Genomic DNA, 24,315 nt, shown 5'->3' on the forward strand with positions numbered 1-24,315 from the left:
GTTGTAAAACTATACATAAACAGGTTAAACGTACTTTGATTGATCAATATATACAGGCCTGGTCTTCGAAACTTGAAACTTCAAATAAGGGAAAAATGTATAGTTGTTTTAAAGATAGCATATCCTTTGAGGAATATTTTACTTTACTTCCGAATTCCCTTAGACGCCCAATTATGCATTTCCGTACAGGCAACCATAGATTCCCAATAGAAACAGGCCGGTGGAGCCAGTCATTTATTCCACACGAGGAGCGTAAATGTGTTATGTGCCCTTTAAATGACTTGGGAGACGAATTTCATTACTTACTTGTATGCCCATTCTTTAAAGAAAAGAGAACTAAACTTATCCCTAGAAAATTCTATACAAGACCTAATATCCCGAAATTCAAGGAACTACTTGCCACTAGAAATCCGAAACAGCTGACGAATCTTGCTAAATACGTTCGGTTTATCATGAATGCCTTTAGCCGTCCACAAGTTTGAATTTATCATGACAGTATTCATTTAATATGCCCGTTCACTAATTTACTTTATATATATATATATATTTTTTTTTTTCAAGCTGAAGTATTAATCTATGCCCGTTTTATAGTTACAGTATTTATCTATGTCTGTTCATACGTTTGCATTTATAATTACAGTATTCAACTATGTCCGTTCACAGCTTTTTTCTCTGTTTCAGTATTTATCTATGTCCTTCTTATTACAGTATTCATCTAGGTCTGTTCATAAGTCTAAATATATAGTTACAGTATTGATCTATGTCCGCTCACAGCTTTCTTTTCTTTTCTTTGTTTCAGTATTCATCTATGTTCGTTTTATACTTACAGTATTCATCTAGGTCCGTTCACAAGTATAAATTTACAGTTACGGTATTAATCTATGCCCGTTCACAATTTTAAACTTAGAGTTACAGTACAACTTTAATGTTTTTAATTTCAGAATTCATCTTTGTTCGGTTTATAGATACAGTACTCATCTATGTCCGTTCACGTGTTTTAATTTATAGCTCCAGTATTCAAGTATGCCCGTTTACAAGTTTAATTCTATATTTACAGACTATTCATCTACGCCTTTTCACAACTTTAATTTCTTAGTTTTAGTATTCATCTATGGCCGTTTTATAGTTACAGTATTCATCAATGTCCGTTCACAATTTTAAAATTTAAAGTTACAGTATTCACCTAAGTCCATTTTAAAGGTACTGTAACAGTATATACTCGTCTATGTCCGTCCATAAGTTTAAATTTATAGTTACAGTATCTATCAATGTAAAATCCATTGTTATATGTTTTTGTAGTTGTTAATGTTGTTTTTATTAAGAAAAACAAACAAACATAAATGGCTGTGACAATCGGCGATTACTGCACCTGCCCGTATATACAAACTACAAGCACTCTTGTCGTCCGTTTTATGTATTTCTGCAATATATTAAAATTAGACAAAACAAAAGAAAAAGATTAACCACTTTCCCCACAAACATAAAATGTATATATCATCAATACCAATACCCGCTTGTGAATTTCTTGTATATATGTTTTGCGCACATGTTATTGCAAAATGTTAATTTGTAATCTGTGCTTCTTCAATAAAGTTCTGTTCTGTTCTGTTCTGTTCTGTTCTGATAGATAGATAGATAGATAGATAGATAGATTATTTAGGTTAAAACACACATATACATGTAAAGTTTGAAAAAATCTCAAGCTAACATATCAAGTAGTTGGCTAACTAAAACGTTGTAGTTTCACATAAGTAAAACACATTATCTAGTTAATTAAGATTACAGTGTAATTTATACCACAGCTAGGCATACTAATACTACATGCATGTACCTTTGTATTATAGAAACTAATGTTGATAAGAATAAGAGAGTTCTAATTAGAAGCAACATGACTGTATATATTACAGCTGTGTGTAGTAACCTAGAATGGCCCATGAAAGCTAGGCAGCTTATTTCCAATGGGGTCTTTGGCTAAATATACAAACTATGATGAAAACGACTTTAGAATTTTGGAAGCTTTGAAGCTAAAACTGTTTCTATAAAATAATTGTAGATCATAGACTCAATTCAACTAGCCAATATGATAAAAACTCAAAACTATGTATCGGACCATGTCAACAATGCACACTAGTCTTCACTGCTGAATCTAAAAGATATTTCTCAAAAACAGTTTGAATTTTTTAAAGTTTTTCTGTTTCTCAGAAAAAGTTTGAATTGATTAAAATTAGGTAATTTCTTCAGATCATCTGGAAGTGATTTCCAATCTTTTTTTGCACTAAAACTGACAGATAGATTTTCTTTCCAAAAGATTTAGGTAGAACAAAAGTTGTACATATTGGCCCTTGTACAATAAGAGTGAACAATTCTGACAGGTATAAAAATTTCTCTCATGTAGATCTATGAAGGGCATTTGTCGTGGACAATTTTAAATACATGGTTCAAACGTAACTGCTTATTTCTATTTTCGACATTAAACAAAGACATTTTAGCCAGGATACGTTGATTCACGCTTTCCCTTGGTCCCATGTCATTTATGAATCTATCTTGTTTCGACAAATTTGAAACTTATCTCTAAGACCCTTGTTTAAGTTTGGATACCAGGAAGTACAAGCATAATCTAAATGACATTGAATCAAAGCAGAGCATACATACTTTCTAGTGTCATAATCTAAACACTGCTTGTCGATGCAAAAATCTAAGACGTGGATTTACCTTATTTGTTATATTATCAACAATGCTTTCTCCTGATAATGAGCTGTCAATAGTGACACATAACTATGTTACAGACTCAGAGGTTTCTATTTTATGTCTATACAAAAATGTAAAATTAATTTACTAGTTGAAAAGATAGCTTGTTATCCACCAGCGAGTTTGAACAAGACTCTAAATCTTTCCTTAACTTTAAAGAAATTATCTTTGGCAATTATGTAAAAAAATGTTATCACTGTTTGTTCGTACCTATGATAATCGTACCAGAACAGCTTACCGGTATTACATGTAGTAGTTTATATATAGAGTGAAATTACTGTGACCGAGTGGCTTCCATTTTAAAATATGTACGTTATTTCAGTTGTTGTGTGTTTTGTTTTGTATTCAGGTATTCGTAATATTTATCAGATTTATTGTTTTAACAAGCTGATATTACACAGATAACAAGGTTCGTTTTCGAATATTTCATATTCTCATTTAGTAGTTTTCAAGTACTGTTGCGTTTTGTTAGGTTGTCCGATTGGCCAATTTTAGTTGTTATTTTTTATTTCTAAGAAGACATAGTGAAGTACCATTTAAGAACATTTCAGGAAATAATTTAATAACAGAATTGGTGAGTGAAAGCTGGTTGTTTTAAGTGGAAAACTCTTATTGGTCTCTTTTTACACGGACACTTTATAAATATAAAAGAACAGGACATGAATCCATTCTCCTCTCAACACCATTATCTAGCCAGTACATGGAAGCAATATATCATTCTATAACCCATGTACTTCTTCCACATAATTATATTTCCTTGTGTGCAGCACAATTTCATATCGTAAGCAAATTGTTATTCTGGTGGATATAAATATGATCTGTGAAGAACAAACGAATGAAAAATAGCATTTATTTTTGTAGCAGTAGACATCCTTTAATCTCAGAAGACTATGGAGTTGCGCTCTAGGTGTTTATTCTGGTACAGCGCCGGGCGTGGCTGCCAAGTCCAACGCGGGAATGACAGTCCCTGTGACAGAGGGCACAGATAAAGTCTGACGCTGGTCTGTCGGCCTGGGCTGCAGCCTTTCTTCTCATTCTATTTGCCTCGTGCTGCTGAGCAGGTGTCTCTTCGAACTTGGAGAGACCTTGCTGCACAGTGTGTCTCCAGGCTGACTGTTCGAGGGCTGTTGCTTCCTAGTTGATCTAGTCGATGTTCAAGGCTTTTAAGTCCCTCTTGCACACGTCTTTGAATTGCAGCTGCGGTCTGTCTGTGGGACGCTTTCCCTGCACAAGTTCTCCATAGAGGGGGTCTTTAGGGATCCGCCCGTCTTCCATGCGCACGACATGGCCAAGCCAGTGCATACGTCTGCGTTTAAGCAGCATGTACAAGCTTGTACATCCTGCTCTTTCCAGGAAAGTGTTGTTTGGGACGTTGTCCTGCCAGGTGACGTTCAGGATGCGTCGGAGGCAAAGCATGTGAAAAGCATTGAGCTTTCGCCCTTGTCGGGCACGCAAAGTCTAAGACTCGCAGCCATATAGGAGGCGGCTCGCGACGCAGGCTCTGTAGATCTGAATCTTTGTGTGCTCAGTCAGCATGCTGTTGTTCCATGGTCTCTTTGTCAGTCAGGACATGGTGGTAGCTGCCTTGCTGATGCGCTTGTTGAGCTCTGCGTCAAGTGAGACGGTGTCTGAGATAGTTTGGCAGGCATTACTGAAGCGAGTCATGAGCTGCTATATGTCCTCAACAGAGTGGGCGGTAACTGCTGCGTCGTCTGCAAAGAGGCACCTCAGCTGGACTTTAGCCTTGGCTCTTAGTCTGGAGAGGTTGAAGAGCTTTCCGTCTGACCTGGTTCGGAGGTAGATACCTTCAGCTGCAGTAACAAATGCGTGTTCAGCATTACAGCAAAAACATATTCCAAACAGGGAGGGAGCCAGGACACAACCCTGTTTTCTCCGCTCCGTATGTTGAAGCCCATTGATGTTCAGCCGTCAAAGACGACGTTGCCTTTCATGTCTTCGTGGAAAGACCTGATGATGCTGAGAAGTTTGGACGGACATCCGATCTTGGGAAGGATCTCGAAGAGGCCATCCCTACTGATCAGATCGAAAGCCTTTGTGAGGTTTATGAAGGCAACGAAGAGTGGCTGCCTTTGCTCCTTACATTTCTCCTGAAGTTTTTTAAGAACGAAGGTTATGTATGTAGTGGATATGTTGACACGGAAACCGCACTGCGATTCAGGGTAGACTTGCCTTGCAAGTGCTTGGAGCCTCTTCAGTTCTACTCGTGCAAAGACTTTCCCAACGATGCTGAGGAGGGATATGCCGCGAAAATTATTGCAATCGCTTCTGCCACCTTTGTTTTTGTACAGTGTGACGACCTCAGCATCCCTCATGTCTTGTAGTACTTCGCCTTCACTCCAACAAAGGCAGAGTATTTTTTGCAAATCTGTGATTAGTGTCTCCTTGCAGCACTTCAGTACTTCGGCGGGAATACCGTCTTTCCCAGGTGCCTTCTCAGAGGCAAAATTGAAAAGTCGTTAGCGCATTGCCTTGCGCACTTCTGGACTTTGCCGCGAGCAGCACGGGGACCTGAAGGTTCTGCTCGCTGGGATTGGTTGTGTATGCTGTCAAGGTGTTCTCTTGGCATCGGTGAGTGGTGTCATTTCTTCTGTGTGGGCTTCGAACCAATCAGCTGACTTTCTGGTCTTTTTGCGAAAGGTGTACATGGCATCATTGTATAGAGCGTCTCTGAAGGGTGCCCATCGTTCTTGGGCATTTGTAATGGGCGGGCCAGGGAGAGAGTCATAAAACACTCGCGCAAACTCCCCGACTTTTCCTTGATCACGTGTTTTGCTGGTGTCGATGCGAGGACTGCTCTCCTTTCTCGTACGGTGCAGTCTCTTCGCACTTCACATTGCTGCACACCAAAGAGTGGTCAGTGTCACAATCGGCGCTCTGGTAACTGCGAGTCAACTTGATGCTTGAAAGGTTGACACGTCTAGTAATGATCAGGTCGAGCTTATGCCAGTGTTTGGATCGCGGGTGTCTTCAGGACACTTTATGCTGAGATTTCGTGTTGAAGAAGGTGTTACTGACGCACAACCCATGATGACAGCAGAGCTCTAGCAGGCGCTGGTCTTCTCTTTCATTCTCCCAGTGCCGATCGAGCCCAAGCAGGTGGGCCAGGAGTTGTGATTGACACCTACTCACGCGTTGAAATCGCTGGCGATGAACAGTATTTCCGCTGATGGGGTTATGCACCCAAGTAAGCTTTTTCTAACTGCGAATCCCACGCCGTATTTTCTGGCCTCGTCTGATAGTTTGCCCTGCAAGAACAGGTTGAATTCTCTCTCCCTCACAAATCATCTTTCTGGTAGCCTGGTTTCTTGAAAGGCGACGATGTCCATCTGCATTCCGCTCAGTTTTCTGTTGATGACAGCTGTCTTGTCATTTACTTCCTGCAGGTCGTCAGAAAAGCCTGGTGTCATTGTCCTTACGTTCCACGTCCCCAATTTCAGGGCGTGAGTTTTCATTTTTCTATTGCCTGGTGCACAATTATCGATCCGCTTATCGGTTTACACCCTAAACACACACACCAAGTGTGGCTAACGGACCGTGGTGGGCCAGCACCTTACTGGCTGGGGACTGCCCAGCTTAAGGCGGGCGGTTACTGCCCAGTGAGGTGCGATAACCTCTCCCACCGTCGGAAGCAGCCCCTGGCGTCTGCCTCCACGCCAATTGAATATTAGACTCCGTAGACTGCTACTTCCCGTGTTGTGTCGACGTTGCAAGCGAAGCTGGAATGACCCATCCAGAGCGCAAAGCCTGGGTAAGTAAGTATGGAGGGCAAGCTGTTACCATGCAGCAGACCCCCACACCTCCACACACACACACACTTTCCACTTCGCTGGAAGGGTCCATTGGAAAGGCAAGCGCCGACACACATGGTTCCAGTGCCATCGCAGGAGTTGCCAGAAGGTTGCTGTATACAACCTTAGACTGTCATAAGGACTCCGACTCCGGATATTTTCTCAGGGTTGACTCCCGAAGTCTTTCATATGAGTAGGTATGGTCGCAAGGCAGCAGAGGTTTGAAATCGGTGTTTTCCTTCTCTTAGATGAGCTGTCTTCCCAGACTGATGAGCCCTATCTACCCAAAGCACTGGTTTTTAGGCGCAGGTAACGCGACTTCACCCCTTCTCCTACCAGTAGTAGCAGTTCCGCCGGGCTTATATTTAAGCCACACGAGCAGGCAAGGAGCATGGAATAGATATTGAATGGAAACACACGAGAATATCTTTTTAAGATGCCTAAGAAATATTAAGTGACTGAGTATTGCACTAGCTATACAGAAGCTTCCTACTGGTGAAGAAACAATTGTATTTGAACTTCAGTTGTGGCATTGACCTTTGAGCGACAGTCATGAGTCATGTGAGTGACATAGTCAAATCACGAAGAACATTTCTGTGTAATACTAAAAATCCTTCACTGCAATTTAAAGAAATGAGCGGATTTTTTCTTTACTTGACATTGAACAGTGATCTTGTCCTTTAGCCAACGAGCACAGCTCATGCGTTGACAATTTGTTTTTGTCTCATCATGAAGAAAGTTTGAATGTACCACTAAGATGATCCATTTATGTAAATAAAAGTTATGACACAGAACTAATTTCAACTTGTATTTCAAAAGTGGCCTTGACCTTTGACCTACAAGTATAAGTCATGTCCAATATTGCCCTCTTTACACATACCAAGTTTCATCAACCTAGCAATAATACTTTTTTAGTTATCGCAGGATTCAGATTTGCAGACGCACAGACGGACGGAGGACATTTCTATAGTCCACTCCGGTTTTCTACAGGTACTCGACTAGATACTATTTAGAAACGCCTTGAAAAGAATTTTTTTCTTGAATCACTAGACAGGTTTACACTTATTGTCAGTTGCAGCCTTGTACGATCCTCTGTCTAGTTTGTTCAAATGGTTCCAACTTGAGCTAAAACTCTGAAGGGTCTTCGCCGAACTGATCGTATTATCTTTGCATATACTTCTCTGAATGTTCTTCAGTTGTTTTATGGGTTCCAGAACTGAAAATAGAAAAAGCTTCAAAGACATCTTTGTCCCTTAGAACTTGAAATAGACAAAAGCTCATGTAATTGACTATTTGTGAGCTATTTAATACACCTTGTTTAATCTTGTCTGTAACATTCTTATATGGTCCTCTACGAAGTTTATTCATAGGGTTCATCATTTTAGATGTAGACAGAGCTTAAATTAGATAAACGTTAAAACAACGTTTTCATGAAATGCATGATAGATCGTCAACATACTTGGACGATAACATCCTGGCATTGACCTCTCTCGAGTCTGAAAAATTTTCTGTTTAGCCACTTTTGGGGGCCACCAGAACTGAATACAAAATACAAATTTAACCGACTTTTTTGCATGTTCAACATGATCGATTTTCATTAATGGTCTATAGCACCCTTGTATAAAAAAGCTCTCTGAAATCTGTTTTAAAACTATTAAAACTACAGCACATGCCTTTAAACGATTTATAATGCACTTGCTGATAGATCTTCACAAAATGTTATCTGTCACTTTCCTCCATGATTTTGTTTGATTGGTTCAGTTTTAACCATCTTTTTGTCAAATAGATAAATAGAAATAAACAACTTTTAAATCACTAGTTTTATTGGTGATAATAAATGCTAACCTGTGCTATTATTGCCAGTATTTACAAATGGTTCTACTTGTACACTAAAACGGACTGCCAGAGCTAAAATAGAACTATCTTTGAAACAATTTCTTCTCATGAACCACTTGTTGAATTAAACTTGATCTGTCACACTCTGGGTTTGACCTCCCACCATAACTATTTATAGAGTTATGCTCCCTAAAACAGTAAAAAATGCACATTTTCACCTTGTGACGCACCTAGCTTAAAAAGTATTTGATATAAATTGATGAAACCTTGCAAGGGTATCATTAATAATAAACAAAACTTGTGATCCTTTTACCTATCATCTGTCTCAGCCCACTATTTATAGAGTTATGGTCCCTAAAATAGTTAAAAATGCACATTTTTCACCTTGAAATGCACCTAGCTAAAAAAGTTTTTCATATATTAAATTGATGAAAACTTGCATGAGTGTTCATCATGTTATAAACTTGGGAACCTTTTATATTTTTGTCTGGCACCACAACCTATTTCCAAAGTTATGGCCCCTGAAATAGTCAAACATAGACAATTTTGTGACGCACCTAGCTCAAAAAATATTTTATATAAATTGATGAAACCTTGCAAGAGAATCATTAATGATGAAAAATCTTGTGATCCTTATATCTAGTGTCTGTCTCAGCCCTCGCCCCCCCCCCCCCCCACACACACACACCCTTTTAATTTATAAAGTTATGGTCCCTGAAATAGTCAAAAATGCACATTTCACCTTGTGATTTATAAATTCATTGAAACCTCTCATGAGTCTTTATTATTATATGAACTTGCGCACCTCCTATTTTCCCCCGGCTGTCATCTTATTTTTCCTTTCTGAACTGTAAGTAACTACTAGTAAATATCTAAGGCTTTCAAACTTACGACAATGACTCTTAATTGAAGATCATTCTTAATCAGGTCAAAGTAAAAAAAAAAACACTAAAAAAATTCTTTACTTTCATTTTCTTGATATTGTTCCTAAGTATCCCCTGCCTCCATATCATTCTAAAAAATATACAAACACTTGTTGACTGTCAAAAGTGTTTCTTGATATTCTAAGCTCCACCTTGCTCCTGGTCTGTCCAAATCGCATATAACAGTTATAAAATATGATGCACATGTGTTTCGCGATATTCTTAATTCCAACTACTCCCTACCCAGCCAAATCACACGCCTACTTACTTACTTACTTACTAAAAACATATATAGATGACTTACGTTCGTTCATTTGTTTCCATTCCGAACTGTAATGCATGCAGGACAATATCTTTTACGTTCAAACACGTACTACATGAAGACCCTTTGTGATCAGGTCAAGGTCCTAGAAAGTTTGTGTGTAAACTTTCCTTCAGTTGAGTTTCTTGATATTGTTTATTAGTAGCCCCGACACCCTCCCATATTCCGCTGACAGTGAATAAAACGTGTTTATTGTCAGTTTAATTGCTCGATATTCTAAGCTCCGCCTTGCTCCTGGCCCGTCCAAACCTCATATAAAAGTATAAACAATTGTTAACTATTATTTGATGCACATGTGTTTCGCGATATTCTTAATTCCCACTACTCCCTACCCTCCCAAATCACACGCCTACTTTGTGATAATGTGAATAAAAGACTTGTTTATTATCAGTTTAATTTCCTTTCTCGGAATTACATACAAACATAGGCACGGATTCGAAACAAGGATTTTGTCTTTAAAATATTAAGAGCTATTCATTAAACAGCGTTCGTAGGTATTTAGAAAGAATTACATACAAACATAGGCACGGATTCAAAACAAAGATTTTGTCTTTAAAAATTTAAGAGCTTTTTCATTAAACAGCGTTCGTAGGTATTAAGAAATATGGAGAATATGTATATTATTGCACATGTCCATTTATTACATTGTTTTCTCGTTTGTCAGTTATCAGAATACTTCAAGATACGATTGGTTCTATATCAGAAATGAAACACACCAAGTATTAAAAAGAAGAACATCTTAGCCAAAATTCAAATCTAGATTATTTCTGTATTTCCAGCTGATAATTATAAATTATGGAGACAGCCGCATTCAGTCATACATTAGTCTTTCAATTTAAGCAAATAATGAAGCAAGCTTACCAAGTACCTCTTAAACTATATCAATCGATAAGGATATTCCGCAAATTGAAACTAGAAATTCATTTGAAAAATGAAAATTCTCGAAACGGCTTGGGCAAGGTCATGAAAAATTGGAATGATATAACTGTAGGTAAATTTGCGGATAAGAAAGCTACGTTGACTCCTATCTCCACAGTGCATTGAAAGAAATTGAGTGAAAATTTTCAGTGCAGAACTTTGGTATCGTATGCAACATAATACAAAATATGTATTTTCAGATATCAAAAGAAATGCCAAAATAATGCATACGAGCGTAGCAGTTTTTTGAAAATGTTGTTAAATATTCTAATGCGTTAAACACGCGCGCAGTTTTTCTAAATTGTTTCGCCGTCATAGTTATTTAAGGGAATTTCCTTACTGAAATACATAGTTCTCCTTATTCACTGCGAGTGGTATCATTTAAGTATAGCTTCGCACTATGCGATCTTCTTGATTTATAACAGATCCTTTAAATTTAAAAAAAAAAAAACGCAATGTGTATACATAGTTTTTCGCTTTACACACCTTGTTTTGACAAGAAAGCCCTTTTCACTTAAAATTTATAAGTATCCGCTGGAAAAGTATTAATAAATGATTGGAACTATTTTTTAAATAAAATTAAATTTCAGTCATTTTCAAAAACTTTTAAAAGTGTGACTGGAAATATTGCATAGTGTGCTGAGTATATTAATATAGTACGGGGGCCAATAAGGTCTATCATGCGCCAAACTAGACTTTTTTTCGTAGGTACTAAATTGTTCGGCAGGACCAACTCTTTCAAAATAAAAAAAAATGTACCCATGAAAAAACTCTTTTGAACTATATATGATTTCACTGTCTCCATGGCAACCGTTCATTTTTGAAAAAGACAACCATATAAATGATAATCAGTCATGTCTTGGACAGTTTTGGTGTCAAAATGGAGCTTGGACATTGGCCTTTAAACAGCAGTATTTTTATGTTAATTAATTAATTTGAATATTCATGAATATTAATGAGTATGTTACAAAATGACAAAGGTTTGTTAAAATATAACACTGTACACGTTTCAAATCAATTTAAATGTTCCAAACAGCTTATGTCCAGAAACATCGTTCTAACGAAATAAGTTTAAACGAAATCATTTCGTTTAAACGAAATAACATTTACGAAATAACGAAATAAGTTTAAACGAAATCATTTCGGTTGAACGAAATAACTATTTCGTTTAAACGAAATGATTTCGTTTTAACGAAATAAAATTTCGTAAAAACTAAAACATTTCGTTTAAACTTATTTCGTTAAAACGAAATGATTACGTTTAAACGAAATAAAAAAAGTCTCTCATTACCTAAGTGGAAAAAAAGTGTGTAACATGTCACTTTAGGGGCACCGTAGTATTGCATGAAAAATCCGTGCACATTAGGGAAATAGTCTCTCTCTCTCTCTCTGAGAATTTCAATGTGTGTCTGGTCAATTAATCAGAATTTGACGCGAATGGTATTTTATGTTGTTTTTTTTTTTTTTCATAATTATTTAAAAAAATAAGTTTTAGCTCATTAATTTGACATTTAAATATACATTGCCGTATAAAAAAGTATTGATATAGATTTATAATTACATTATCACAAGAAATGCGTATCATAATATACCCTGATTTAGCACACGCCAAGAAGACACAACGAAATGTGCTAAAAACTGCGCGGACACCATCGAGAAGATATAAAAATCTTCAGTTTTCTTGACAATGAAAGTAATGAGTACAACTAATTAAGAGGTTTGTAGTTAGAGGCCTCTGTTTTGACTGACATGGTAACGATTTAAATAAACATTATATAGTTTAATGTCGTTTTGGTACTCCACATCTGATTCACGTGAAGAAGTTGTCAATTACTTGTGGATGTCATTACAAGTATAGAATCAATGAAACCTTGTACAATGCAAAATATCTAATAATAGTTAAAGGCATAAAAATGTCAACTGTTAATTCGATTTGAATTAACAACATTCAGAAAAATTAGATCTGGAACATTTTTCAGAAAACAAGAATTGTACTTTAACCAGTTTCCCACCAATTACCACTACCTAAAAACTGCCTTTAAATATGTTTAAACTGTCAGTCTTGTTTCAGTCACGCTCGGAACGTATCTGGGTTATTTTCAAAAATACAACTTCGTTACTTATGTTCCATGTTAATTGTACTGAAAACCGTCACAATTTTCATTAGCAGACTATTAATTAACTTAGAGGAAATTTGTGTAGTTTGTATTTTAGCAATTATATCATTGTTAATATTTTTCTTTGTAAAATAAGATGTCCTGTTTCATGAAGCATTCTCCATTCTGTCGGAAGCGTATGCCCGTATTAACTTCCAGACAAATTTCAAGACCTTCTTAGAACTGAATGTTAAAAACTTTACAGTAAAGCCATATTTAGATCAATTTTCAAGATATGTAAAACTGGTCGGAATTTTTTCACTTAAAACGTACTTTTTTGAAACAATTGATACTATATTTATGGAGTCAATCACGCGTTCACCTAAAATGTCATGCACGGATTTCTCATGATTCTACTGCTTGTTTCGGTCGCTTCCGCATAACTTTAAATTTAATCTCTGACAAAGGCTTAAGTGTGTCGACAATTTGGCTCAGTGGTTAGAGCATTGGACTAGCATCGGAGCGACTCGGGTTCAAATCCCGCTACAGGTACTTGAGATTGTTGTGTAGACAGTAGAAATAGGACAGGTCTGGAAATTCTTATATAGACCTCATAAGCGGTCTATAAAGTGTTTATAGACCTCATCGGAACAAAGAAGGTGTTTATAGACCTCATCGGAACAAAGAAGCCGGTAGGTAATGTCCAATTTAATTGACCTGTCAAAACATGTTCCCGGCTTTCGTGTTAATTTTCATATAGGCTCGAACAGAATAATATGAAAGCCGGGTCAATTTTTTGACAGGTCAAATAAATTGGACAATAATATTACTTATTTTGTATAATAATAATACAATATGCTTCTTTACTTGTCAGACAGTCTGATTTTCTTCCGTAACACACTTTATAATACGTTATTACAGCCATTAGTTTTAAAAACTTACCCAAGAGGAATTTGAAGCCCAAATTGTCATATACTGATTTATTTTACCTGTTAGCGGTAAGCTTTAAGAAGTTTACTTCTGTTATTTCAGAATTTGGCTAAACTATATAGCACCATCCATGTAACTATAATTTTAGATGGAATTTCAATAAAACATACAATGATATCCATTTTATTATGAACATACAGCTGATACGTTTAGTCTTCCTGTTTGTAAAAATCTAGTTTTATAAAAAAGTACTTTTTTTGAATTTTAGAAATAGTTGCATTATAAGAACATATATAAAACAACCCCAGCTCTACAGCACAAATCATAGGGTCTTGAGTCAGATATCTGGATTATGCCTTTGCTCTCCGTGATGATTCAATACAGATATCGTACCTAAAGTCAATAGACTTACACCTTTATAATACTGATCTCTTGCCTGTAGTGAACTGAGTAGTTCCGGTATAAAATCCTTGTTAGGTTAACTGCTCAACATAACATGACTGAATTTCCGTTGCAAAGAGGTGCTAACCAAAACTAACAAACGAAAATATGCAGGTATTTAAGTAAAAACTTTAGATTTAAAACTTTTACCAGGTTAACAAAACTGTTTAGTGATACCAAATCAAGGTATAAGAAATATATAAACCTTTATAGATATGAAATAAAGAAGACTGTTGTAGTCCTTTTGAAACATTTGCAAGAATAACAGAATGTACAAAATATTTTTTGATATTTTAAATTGTACCGACAAGGACTAAATTGTAGTATCTGGTTAAATATTCCTGGAAATACCGGAACATTAAGAGAAACACTACTAAGAGAAACTATGCATCAATCATAACAAACAATGTTTGAATATCAATTAAGTTACGCACCACTGGTTATTATAAAGGCATGACCTGTCTTTGTCAAATGATTACCAATAAAGTAACGTACCAAAGGTTATGACAAAGGCATGACCTGTCTTTGTCAAAAGTTCAGACTGTAGAGCATGACACAAATTGCTTCAGAAATCAAAATGTAATCGAATGTCATTCATAAAAAGTAGTGATTTTTTAAGAACCTATGATTTTCTTTTGTCAGTTGCTTTCTATTGTATAAATAATATGTTAAAAAGGGACATATTATAAATAGCTAACCAACAAGAGAGCAAATATGCTACAGTAGGTAACATTAAAGTGAAAATATTGTATGTCACATCTTCATCAAGACGTGCAGAATATGATTCCTGTAACACTGCTGCCTAACATTGTGTGCAATTTATGTTTTGAAGGTTTATCATCTGATTTTAGATTAAAATTTTAAAAAATCCATAGAATTTTACTATAACAGAACACTGTTTTAGCTAGTGCTAGGCGTGTGAGGGCAATTTCACTTTTCATTACATCTAATAAACAGACATTAACAAATCAAGTCAGCTGTTATTTTGCTTGGTTGTGTTGTTATGCTTCAAAAGGATTATCTTAAAAATTATTTGCTATCACAAAGAAGTCTTAAAGTGCCATGAGATGTTTGTAAAATGTATCCTCGTACTCGGTTTCAGTGTTTTAATAGATTTTTGGTCTTTTCGGACCATGTTTGCCTTTTTTATAAATAGAATTCCTCTTAAGCCATTGCTAGGGGGCGTAAGGTGTGTTTCACACTTCATTATTTCTCATAAACAGATTTGATCCAACAGCGTTTTATTTGCTTGGTTGCATTCTTTGCTTCTGAAGGATCTTCGTAAACTCTATTGCAAAATGTTTTCAGCAATTCTGAGGTGTCGTTCAGAAAACAAGTATCTTCCTAGAAGTTTTGAATAGCATTATGTTATTATTTTCTTAACAATTCTGGTTTTCAAACACTTAATTTTGTTCACATACTTTACAGCTTTTGCAATTTCTTAAGTATAAATCTAGAAATTACTTCAAGTTCCTGATTTTTCATTTTCTGATTAGTTTTTGTTCATTGCTGCTTTTCAACAGTGAATATTTCATTAATAAGCCCATAAATATCTCCATACAATGCATGTTTGTTTTGAAAATCAAAAACAAAATGCTTTATTTTGCATGTAAATACCTGCACAAATACACTTCACATTCACAAAAAACAAGAAAAATATTCCATTAAAAAGATTTTTTTTCATGAAAGACAACCCCAAATTGTAACCCTATTATCAGTGTATGGATGTTAGCAGGGATTTATAATAATTAAAATATACGTGAAGATACATAATCAGTGCAAAATTGTAATTATTGACAACAGTATTGAAACCATCAAATAAAAGGCCAAGTTTAACATATTTAAGAAACTGATATTAGTATAATTAAACTGATAGATACATTAATTCAAAATGAGAAAGGCACATTAAATGTGTAATGAATGTTTCAGATGATTTCATGATTGACAAAAGTAAAGAAAGAACTTTAGAATTTTTAATACTTTAAAGTTTTAATAAATCAATGGTATCATAACATTGAGAACACTGGTTCAAATTTCTTCCTAAATATTTCCAAATACAGCAAAATATAGTGGTATTTCAAAGCGCCGTTATGGAAAAATCTCATTGCTTGAGAAGTATGGAACTATACCAATTTGTAGGAGTATTTAATAACTAGACAGTTAAATATTTCTCTACTATTTTCTAAGTAAATAATGATTCAATAAAACAAGATCACCGGAATGCTAACGTAACACGTGTAAAGTATGTAACAAACACATTTCACCTACAAATAAGTATATACTCTATTTTTTTTTTTTCATATGATAAAGCTGCAATAACACACGTTTATTGATCACAGTTTATTTCATCTTGTTGTTCAGTTTTAGTATATTTTGTTTTAAGAGATGTCTGTTTTAGCAAAGATTAATTTTATGCAAAAAGCTAAAATACCTAATGTAGAAAAAATATTTACCTTAAGAGTAACAAAATACTATTCTGGAAAACACTGAGACACATTCAGATCAGGGGCCGTATTCATAAAGCATCGTAAGTATAAGTATAAGAAATTGATTATAATTACTTAAGTATAACTTAGGTAAGAAATTTATTTTACTTAAGTATATTTGTTATTCATAAAACAACTTAAGTAATTCTTAGCTAAAATAAAACTTAAGTATGCAAGAAACACTTAAGTAAAATATTTCGTTCAGCGTAAGTTTTTATGATGTTTACAGCTTGAAAACTGGATAACCCGCATGTAAATATAGTAACGTAAGTACCTGCCAATCTTTATGTAGTAACAGAAGGAGGTCTTCTGTAAACAATAAAAAGGCTGCATTTAATCCGCATTGTGTACATTCTGCAGCTCATTAGAGACTTTTATTTATGTTGATTGTCAGAGTATTAAGTTTTATAGTTGACTATAGTAGCATATTGTCACTGTTTTCGCGTCCGTAGTGGCAAAAATCCGACTCGGAGATTGGAAATTTGAACGTTATTTTTTTCACATTATTTCAGTGAAAATCTCTTTTAATAAAATAAATGAGAATTCAGTTTTGAATGGTGCTTGGAATAACTAGAAAATGTGTGAGTATAATTGATATATTATGCAAATTCATACCCCCATCCCAAATTAGTAAAATTATTGTGAAAATTGACTGCCATTTCAATTGCATATCAATTTTAGCCCTCCTACCACTTCTGGATCCACCCTTATAAACTGTGACAAAGTCTGAAACCCAACAAACTGTATAGTTTTAAGTGACTGTCACAATACCAATTAATAAATACAAAAAAAAAAAAATGTAATGTAGTCACTGTCCCAACATTTTGTGTCAATTTCACTGGTAATTCAAATTGGACTAGGGCTCAAACCCGGTATCTTGTAGTGCCATTCTGATACCCTATCGAATGAGTCAACAGACCATGAACTCATTGTGAATCATGTCTGAAACCGTGACATGATTTATATGCTATTTTTTTTTATTGCCATGTAACACACCCCTCCTCCATGGCCCACCCTCATTTTACAAAATTGTTAATCTTCCTGTAACTACTTTCTTGTTTTAATCCCTTCTTTCTTTTTTTGGTCATGTCATTTTTCTCAGTGTTTTGTTTATTAGTTCTCCTTTTTACACAGACAGCTCCCCTCCTATAATTTGGTACTGCATCAACTACAGTGTGATTATTTCATTGGAAATGCGGTGTAAAATATAGCTGAATAAAACAAAGGAAACAAACAGGGGAGAGATTGCCTTTTTAACAATAAAGTAGATTCTGGACCTGCAAAAGATAGGGGTTTGGGCAGCCGTATATACAGTGCCCATTCAATTGTATCTGTATGCATGGTACATGTATAACAGTTAGATGATCTCTTACTCAACTTCTAATACATATTATGTGAAGAAAAAAATAATTACATTTTGTGGACTTTAATACTATACAGTCCATCAGAGCATTTCTTTTAGAATTTCATTTAGTTTATTATCAACTGAATTAAATATATTTTTAACTTTGGAAAAAACAATAACACAAAGTCATGATATTATGTTTATTTTCTGATACCATTTTTCCTCATATATTTTTCAACATTTTTTGATCACATAGTACACATTAGTGTCAACTTATTGAATGACTTTCTGACTACACAGCAAGTCATTTGAATATCTAAACTTGGTACTGTAATTTGTTATTACATGATATCAAAAATAAATTTTCACATATTTCAAGTTTTAACTTTGGCTCAGAGAACATGTGTTGAGTACATGGACCAGTGATATGTGATTATAAGGAGTCATATAATATATGTTATAGAGAAATGTCTGTCATACTTCATTTCTATTCTAACATTTTTTTTCTGAAAATAGACTTCTCCCAAAGCCTGAATGCATTTAGTATTTAGTAGGCTATATATTACATATCATCATTTATTATTACATGACCCGTTATATTTATATAAATCGCTGGTCCATAGTTTGTGCTGTTTCATCAGTCTATATTCAAGACATGATTTCTTGGCTAGTAAGTCAAACTGTTGAAAAGTTACCAGTGAAAATTAATTTCTCATGTCATAAAATAAAACACTTATTGAATGGCTTTAAAACCAGTCATTAGTCAAAATTATTGAGCCCCAGTCCTTTGGACTGGTAAGCCATTCAATAAGTGCATATTATGACATCACTTTAATTCTTCTTCAAAAATTATGAATTAGAAATATATTTCAATAACATATCATGCTAGCAATGAAGGATATCTCATAATACTTTGGATCATGAATATTCTCCACTTTTTTGTGCAGAAAATTTGGGATTAGTCTGATTTCTAGTTAAACTTTTTCAACACATTTTTAAGTTCCTATAATTATAATTGAAGCATACTTTTCTGACAGCATACAGCTGGCAGCAAGTACAGTGTGCATATTATTCATGACAGTGCCTGGATGATGATTGCAGTATTCTTTATGGCTTTGTGCATTTATATGAATTATTTTAGTGCAAATAAATAATAAATAAATAAAATACTACCATTACTGTAACAGTATTTTAATTAGGAAATGTCTAGTCTCTGTTGTGCAGACTGAATTTAGGTATATTACCCCTTCACAACTCCTTGTACAGATTTGAACATAATTAGATCCTTCATATAGAAACTTTTCATATAGAAAAAAAAAACTTTAAAAAATAAATTAGCATGATTTTTGATTGAATTTCAAAATATTTAAGGTCCCTGCATCTTGAATCTTTTTAAAAACTTACTAATTAGAGTAAGGTTCATATCAATAGACTGTCACCCAGCATTCCAAAAAAAAAAATGAATAAATTTTATGAACTCCAAAGAAACATGTATGTATATTTTGATACAAAATATTTGAATAAAATGATGCTGTGCAATGAGACTATTTTAGTCCATAAATATTAAACTGTTTCTATTTGCTGCAACTGCAGTATATACTATTCACAAGTATTCTGTTACATAGTATTTGTCACTTTATCAGGGACTGACAAATATGTATGTTCAAACAAGGAATAATGCGTTTACTACATAACAATAATTAAAAGAATATCATTTCATACAGGTTAAAGTTAATATGAGCCGTGCCATGAGAAAACCAACATAGTGGGTTTGCGACCAGCATGGATCTAGACCAGCCTGCGCGGATGTCAGGATCCATGCTGTTCGCTTTCAAACCTGTTGCAATTAGAGAAACCTTTAGCAAACAGCATGGATGCTGACCAGGCTGGGCAGATGCGCAGGATGGTCTGGATCCATGCTGGTCGCAAAACCACTATGTTGGTTTTCTCATGGCGCGGCTCATATATGGGCTATTCAGAAATAATTAAAAAACAACTAAAAATGAAATTGATGGTTTTTAAGCATATTGTTATTCATATGAAGAAGCTGGTTTGAACATTTAGTTGTACGGAAGGCCACACCATGCTTACTACGAAATCTTTCCGTGAATACCAAATGATAAATGTCATAATTACATCTTAAATCAATGCTTATTGTTAAAATGGTAAATGCCAAATGTTAAAGACATGCTTATTGTCAAATCTTTTATATTAATGGGTAAAAGATCTGTATCCTATGTACGGAATGCATTATGCTTATTGCTAAAATAAATTGCAAAAATGTTATTGCAACTGCTAAATATTTATTTCACATACCAGCTTTAATGGTGGAGGAAGACCCCAGGTGCCTCTCCGTGCATTATTTCATCATGAGCGGGCACCTGGGTAGAACCACCGACCTTCCGTAAGCCAGCTGGATGGCTTCCTCACATGAAAAATTCACCGCTCCGAGTGAGGCTTGAAACCACATCGATGAGGGGCAAGTGATTTGAAGTCAGCGACCTTAACCACTCGGCCACGGAGACCCCAAACTGTCAAGTGGGAATTTTTAAATGATGGCTGGTATATGATGTCTATTGTGTTTGGGTCACTAGGTTTCTCGAACAAAACTGTGATTTTCTGTCATAAAATAGAATAATTACTGAAATTTATAGTTCAGTAGAGAAACCTAGTTTATTGATCGTAAAACATGCGTTCAAGAGCGTAAACTATGGCTGAAGCCCATTATCCTACATGAATATTTTCGCTCGAAAATATAGGATGGTATTCAATAATCCTTGTTTTTCGACCAAGAACGTAAATATTTGACATTTCCATCAAATAGGTTTCTTCAACAAAACTATGATTTTCGGTCGTTATCCTATGTTCCCAAGCATTAACCTATGCTAACTATTGTTAACCCATGTTCACGGTGGTTAATGTAGGTTCATGTTCGTAAACCATAGACTATGGTCCATAGATCACGCTTGTTAACCTAAGTTCACGGTCGTAAACATAGGTTCACATTTGTAAGCTATGGTTTAAGAGCGTGAACCGGGCTTTACGAGCATAAACATAGGATAATGATTACAGAATCAACAATGAATTTTGGGCGTGAACATGGGTTTATGGCCATGAACCTATGTTTAAGGACGTGAACCTATGTTTACGAACGTGAACCTGGGTATACGAGCGTAAACGGACGTAAAACCAGGTTTTCCGAATACTAGCCTATTTTTTCAAGCAAAAACATAGAATCACGTTGTAAACCATAGTTCACGCTCGTAAACGTAGGTTCACGTTCGTAAACCCAAGTTTACGCAGGTAAACATAGGATAACGACACAAATTCATAGTTCAATTGAGAAACCTGGTTTATTGAACGTAAAACACGGTTTACGATTGATATACTAGGATTATCAAATCAACTATCAATTTCAGTTGTAAACCTATGTTTACGGTCGTGTACCTGTGTTTACGAGGGTGAACATAGCTTTACGAGCGTGAACCTAGATTAACTGCCGTAAACCACAGTTTACGGACATGAATCTCTATTTACGTGCGTGATCCTAGGCGAATGTGAAACTAGACTTCTCGAACAAAGCTATGATTCTCGGTCGTAAACCAGGGTTCACGTTTGTAAACTATGGTTCATGCTTGTAAACTTAGGATAATAATCGAAATTTATTGTTCCATCGAGAAACCTAGAGTATCGAATGTAAATATGGGTTCAAGAAGGTAAACTATGGTTTTCGACCGTTATCCTGTGTTTTCGCTCGTAAATATAGGTAAAAATTTGATAATCTTATTTCTTCGACCAATAACATAATGATTGGATAATTGGCTTGCCATGAACCATAGTTTACGGACATGAACCTATGTTTATGAGCGAGAACCTATGTTTACGAGCGTGAACTTGGGTTTACGAGCGTGAACCATAGTTTACGAACGTGAACCCAGGTTTACATTCGATAAACTAGGTTTTCTGTTTGAACTATGAATTTCGGTAGTTATCCTATGTTTACGAGCGTGAACCTATATTTACTGCCGTAAACCCATGTTCACGGTCATAAACCCCAGTTTATGGTCATTAACATAGGTTCAAGTTTGTAAATCATGGTTCACGCACGTGAAACCTAGTTTATCAAACGAAAACCTGGGTTCACGAGCTTAAACTATGGTTTGCGCTCGGTATCTTATTTTCGACCGTGAACCAAGGTTCACATAACTATTGGACAATTGACTTGCCATACACGCTCTTAAACTCGTTTTTACTTTCGATAAACTAGGTTTTTCGATTAAGCAAGAACCTATGTGTACGGGCGTGAACCTGGGTCCACGAGCGTGAACCATAGTTTACGAACGTGAACTATGTTTACGCCCGAAAATCATAGTTTTGTTCGAGAAACCCAGTTTCTCGAACGTAAACCTAGGTTCACGCTCGTATACCAAGGTTCACTGTCGTAAACATAGGTTCATGTCCCTAAACTGTGGTTCACGGTCATAAACATAGGTTCACGTCCGTAGACAGGTTCACGGCCGTTAACCCATGTTCAAGCCCGAAATTCATAGGTGACTTTATTATCTTAATGTATGAACCGTAAATCATGATTTACGTTTGATAAACTAGGTTTCTCGATTGAACAACGAATTTTGGTCGTTATCCTATGTTTACGATTGTTATCCAGTGCTTTCGCTCGTGAACCACGGTTCACACTTGTAAACCATAGTTTACAAACATGAACCTATGTTTATGACCGTGAACTTGGGTTACAAGCATGAACCTATGTTTACGAGAGTGACTTATGGTTTACAGAGAACTTTATCCTAGGTTTCCGCTCGAAAATATAGGTTAGTATTCGAAAAACCTGGTTTTACGTTAAAAAGACCTGGTTTATTGGTCGTTAATCTTAGCTTTTAATTATTGGACAATTGGCGTCACGCCCATGAACAAAGGATAACGACCGAAAATCATAGTTTTGTTCGAGAAACCTAGTCTCACGAGGGTAAACCTAGGTACAGTTTTGTTTACTGTGGTTTACGCTAGTTAACCCAAGTTCACCGTCGTAAACATAGGTTTTCGCTCGTAAACATATGGTTCAAGGCAAGCCAATTATCCAATAATTACGTTCTTGGTCGAAAAACTAGGATTATCGAATACTAACCTGTATTTTCGAGTGAAAAAATATGAAAAACAGCGTAAACCTTAGTTTACGCCCATGAACCCATGTTTATACATTCATTAAACTAGGTTTTCGATTGAGCAATAACCTATGTTTACGGGTGTGAACCTGGGTTCACGAGTGTAAACAATAGTTTACGAACGTGAACCTATGTTTATGACCGAAAATCATAGTTTTGTTTGAAAAACTTAGTTTATCGAACGTAAACATAGGTTCACGCCTGTATACCAGACACTTAGCCACTTCTATAACCAAATGTGTAACCAGTTGCTGCTGACAAGCTGACAAGTGTGTTGTTGGGGCAACTCCATATTGATATACTACTGTTTAGGTGTAAGAAACAAAAATAGAAATAAACTTATTTTTGATAGTTCAAAGCCTTGCAAGTCCTTCATCTGTTCATGCAGAGTCTACTTTGAATATATTTGATCCGACAGAAGGGTCAGTTGCAGAGATAAAGCAACTGAAAACTTCGGTTTATTTTTACATAATCGGTACGTCACCAATATCGTTTTAGATAAAAATTTATTAAAATTTAGAATGGATTATGTGCCTGAAGCTGAGAAGGCTAAATTTTTCACCCCTCATATCGCGAAAACAAATAACATTCACTTCAAATACCGATAGGCATAAAGCGAAATAAATTGTACACGAACACAATATACTTTAAATTTCTATCCTTACTTTCTAAATGATAGTTTTACCAAATAAAACAAAGAAATGTTTCTATGCAGAAACTATGTTAACTTTAACATTTCAGAATACGTTATTTCCCTTGATCCAGTTTATAAATAGCTTTTATTTTGGACAAAAACATAAAAAAACCATTAATTTCAGACAGATACAACATGCACAATTATGTTTAAAGTGCATTTATCTGAAAAACTACAATTGAATCGTACCGATGACGCCATCTTGTTTTCTGATTTAAGAAATTTCTTAAAAGATAGGACAGGGTGTTAGGTGACTTAACTTTAAGCAAATAATTGACCCTACTTAAGTCATTTCTTACGTAACTTAAGTTTAAGATGTTTTATGAATAGGACTTAAGTTTATGACTAAGACTTAAGCTGAAATCACCACAAACTTAAGTAAAATCTTCAACTTAAGTCAAAACTTATACTTAATATGCTTTATAAATACGGCCCCAGATCAAAACTGTCAGATCTATAATTTCTACATAACTGATTTAATAAAACAAGGTTATTGAAATGGTAAAGTAACATGTGTAAAGTATGTAACATTCTGTTTCCTCCTTCAAAAAAGGTGTTTAAATTACACTTCCGAACAACATAACTCA

General features: G+C 35.2%; 1 protein-coding gene across 1 annotated transcript in view; it reads left to right on the top strand.

The window, feature by feature from the left end:
• LOC123531931 (interferon-inducible GTPase 5-like) overlaps positions 1–24,315 on the top strand; it is a 43,877-nt gene that overhangs the window by 11,444 nt on the left and 8,118 nt on the right. The window lies entirely within an intron of this gene.

The sequence above is a fragment of the Mercenaria mercenaria genome, chromosome 11 (assembly GCF_021730395.1).
Source record: "Mercenaria mercenaria strain notata chromosome 11, MADL_Memer_1, whole genome shotgun sequence".
NCBI classification, from domain to species: Eukaryota; Metazoa; Mollusca; class Bivalvia; order Venerida; family Veneridae; genus Mercenaria; species Mercenaria mercenaria.